At 34.8% G+C, this 4,006-nt stretch overlaps 1 long non-coding RNA gene across 2 annotated transcripts; it reads right to left on the bottom strand.

The window, feature by feature from the left end:
- Positions 1–892: 892 nt before the first annotated feature.
- LOC147503742 (uncharacterized) lies at positions 893–4,006 on the bottom strand. 2 transcript variants are annotated; one of them, XR_015220245.1, is made up of 6 exons: positions 3,757–4,006; positions 2,791–2,931; positions 1,994–2,174; positions 1,760–1,848; positions 1,462–1,586; positions 893–1,268 (listed from the first exon to the last, which is right to left on the bottom strand). It is a non-coding gene; the product is annotated as an uncharacterized LOC147503742 (long non-coding RNA). The 2 variants fall into 2 exon arrangements; XR_015220246.1 differs by lacking the exon at positions 2,791–2,931 and having other exon boundaries at positions 3,757–3,955.

The following is a 4,006-nucleotide window of genomic DNA, read 5'->3' as shown; positions in this document are numbered from 1 at the left end:
AAATTTGTAAACCTATTGGCTTCGCCACCATTCCAACCTAAAATGTGAGTTTAGTTTAGAAATTTTGTAACAAAAAAAAACGTAAAGCTCGAACGGTGGGTTTGACGTATCAAGACACCAAACACTTGGTCAAACCCCACCACGTCATCTCCATCCTCAAGTACATGTACGCACACTTGGGAGGTAAACTCTTAACCTCCTCTCAACTCCTAGTCCGAGGATACTTGGTTGTTTACAAAAACATGTTTGCGTGACTCCGTGTTTAACTTTCATATTGTATTTACTTTACGCGCTTAAGGCTAAACCCGAGCCATAACAAACAACAAGTAGGATTAATCCCCACTTTAGTTAATGGATGTTGCACGATTCAAATGCTACATTGACTAAACTAAAATCTAAAATCAACCAAGCAAAGCCAATCTAGTCACGTCCACAGGACAAACACTTAGCACGAAGATTGAGAGTGAAAAACTACCAGATTCTAGTGGACCAACTATCTTCCTCAGTCCCCTCTCTCATTTCATTACGAGTGACACTATACCATAACAAACTATTATTAACAGTTAGAAACCGTTACAAAAATTATTTGTAACGGTTTTTTTGCGTGAGTAATACGGTGTTGCAAATTTGTTAAATTTTTTTGTAACGCTTATAAACCATTACAAACGGTAATTTTAGTAACGGTTCCAGAGCGTTACTGAAATTATTTATAACGGTTTTTCAAAAGTTGATGTGTTACTTTATAAATTGCTTAGCAACGGTTCCATAAGGTATTGTAACAGTTTCTAGCCGTTAGGTAGGTGGTAAAATTTGACAAAAAAAAAATGTTCCCTATACCCTAGGGAGTACCTGAACCTACCTTAATTTGCATACTTGCATTGAATGTAATCCAAAATCAAGTATCACAGTTTTTTAAGGAACTCCACTCAAGCAAAATTGATTTACAACAATATATAAAACATAACAAGATTCCAAGTACATTTAAAAAATAAAGCAAGTTTACAAAAGCGCAATGCGCTAGCTAGTACGACTATGGTAATTGACTTTCTTAAACATCTTTGAACATCAAACTTTTATACAATCACAGCTAAGGAAGAATCTAGCCTTAAGATCGTTGAGAATGACTTCTTCCCACCAGCACCTGGACCCAGCTTCAACAGTACATACCTTGTTATTCACCACCCCATGTACACATGGTTACTATCTTGTACATGGAAGCACGAGGATACGTACATGAGCTAGAACAGTGAAGGCCTCTTCTCATTTCTCTAATAACACAACATGATATTTGATTGAATTGTAGTGAATAAAGAATAAGGAATACTTAATTAGCTTATGAATAACCATCAGGAATAGTATATGTCAAAGAAAAAGTAAGTCTAAAACCAATTGTAGACTATAAAATAAGTAAGGGAAAGTGAAGTAGTGAAGTAATATAAAATTAAAAGTAGAACTTGGTACCTTTAACAAATGCAAGCTCAAGCCCTACACCAGAACTTGGTCCTCCAAGGGAATGATTTCGTTCATAATTTTCAAACAAAGTAGCAGCGTCTGAGCTACGTGGCTGATCCCTTACCTTGAATCACCTGCAAGAGAGAAACCGATAAGAACCATGTTCTTGACTGATGAATATCAACTATATCAACTTTAATAGAACATAAAATAAAGAACAACATGTAGTTGCACAACATATACCAAGAAGCTAGTTTAGATAACAACGAAATTGAAGAAGAGCAATCGAACTTGATCGAATACTTACATATGAATGACGGCAAAACTTAAGCAACATACTCCGAGTACCCTTTTGTGTAGGCTTGCACCTTTCCTTAAGCAACTTACATGATTCTTCTGCACAGAATTTCAATGGAAACGGTTTTGGGGTTGGAGGTCAATCAATGAATCAAACTATATATAAATAATACTTTTCATGTGATTTCTCATTAAAGTTATCACAAAACAAAGTTAATATAAAAGGACTAAGAATTGAATATACCTTCTCAGCTTGGATCCCAATCAAACATTAATGACTTCATAATCAGATAATCGTGACAAGCCAACAATTAATCGAGCTAGCACACCCATGCTGAATGGATTTAGTGATTCTTTGAAGATGCATCACAACTTACAATCAGGAGCAAACATGAGGAGTCGTAAGATCATATCGAAAAGAAACCCTACAAAAAAGGGAACATAATTCATCCAAAAAAAAATTATAAGTGTAAAGTTGTTGTACTAGAATACACAGAGACCAGTAAACTAAGTAATGGCAGAAAAAGATGGTAAATGATGATAACAAATTCTAAAATATATAATACAGCTACAAAAGCAAAATTAGTCAAAATAGAACCAACATTGTACCAAACAAAGTAAATATAAATTAAACCACTTTGGTACGTGTTTTGTCTGATTAAGAGATGAAAATGAAATTTGTATGAAAAATTAAAGCTTCTCAGACCTGGGTGTCCTTATGGGACCCTTCTATAGCTTATGACAACTTTAATGCATTAACCAAAGTGTAATAAAATCAAACTGAGATACCACAGGCTTCAATACTAATGGCAGGCTGGTAGTTGAAAGAACTAATCTTGTGATGAGGGTTGAGGTAGTTAAAGAGTACATGCATAAAATATAATATTGTGGTGAGGGTTATTGAGGTAGTTAAAGAGTACATGCATATAATATATTATGGTCTAATAAAAAAGAATAAAATAAGAGGGGCGAGAAAACTTATATGCTATTACGATAATGGAAGGCACTAAGAGGTTAGATTTCATTAATAGTTAGACATACTTCTACTTTTGCATGACTGAAAGTTGTTTTGGGATAGAGTCACAACATCGTTCTACTTAAGTCATAACAAGACGAAAGGTTCAGCTCCACAGAAAGTCCATCAGCTTGTTTCAAAAATAAGCAAGAAGAACGTATCAATATCTGGATGAAGAAACAATTTTGTTAAATTAATCTGTAAAACACACAATGGTAGGCAAGAACGAGCATAACGCTAAATAAGAAATTGTTGTGTTATACAGGCAAACAGAAATATAGCCTCTGATGGACAGGCCAAGAACAAAGCAAGCGAGTACAAGCTTTATTTCCTTTTAATTTGAGAAAAGTTGATTATATGACCATCTATTACTTTTCGACATTCCAACAAGAAAAGAATACAAAATGAAGAGTTCTAAGCAAAGGCAAAGAATATAAGTCCAACTAGAAGAAAGAGCTACCAAATGCAAAGTGAAAACCCAAGGCAAAACGCCAATTGACCAACAAAAGCTTAGGAAACATAACTTTAAAAAGCTTTCCTAATATTGAGTACTCTGTAGAGAGTTACATGCAAAGTTTAGTAGTTGTTGTCAATAAAAAAAGACTAAAATGTAGACTGCGCCTGCTACACGCAAAATTCCTAGACAATAGTTAGGAAATTTTGATAATGAGAAAAGTTCCACACACCATCCTCATAATACAACACTCACCTTCGCTATCACCATCTTAATAACATCTCTACCGCATGCACTAGAAATTAACCCCTCATTTTCAAAGTATTGAGGTACTGAATGAATTTAAAGTGCAAACCCAATTCATAGACTCCCACATACCAGTTTAAATTTTATACCACAAAGACCTAACTAAAAAATTGAAATTGGAAAATCGAAATTTCTTATTGTAAACACTAATTCACTCTCTGACGCATCCTCTCAAACCCTAAGTATGAAAAAAGGAGATAATTTAAATAAAAGGAAGACGAGAAGATCATACCTAGAACCCGCGATTTCTCCATCCCATAACCAAATGAAGAAGAGAAGAGAGAAGGCCAGAAAGGAGAAAGAACCTTCTATCGAAGATGAAGAGATGATGGTTTGTGCTCCCTTCTTCACCCAAGCTCTCCCTTGCGTAGGCGTTGCTGCTCTTTCTGAAACTGATGAGAGTTCGAGATCGATGAATTTATTGGATCTATGTCATTTCCTTTCTATTTTTTTTTTTGTTTTAATTGTTTCCAGCGGAAAGT

The sequence above is a fragment of the Coptis chinensis genome, chromosome 4, assembly GCF_015680905.1.
Source record: "Coptis chinensis isolate HL-2020 chromosome 4, ASM1568090v1, whole genome shotgun sequence".
NCBI classification, from domain to species: Eukaryota; Viridiplantae; Streptophyta; class Magnoliopsida; order Ranunculales; family Ranunculaceae; genus Coptis; species Coptis chinensis.
The sequence above is the reverse complement of the archived record's forward strand: the minus strand, read 5'-3'. Positions and strand labels throughout refer to the sequence as shown.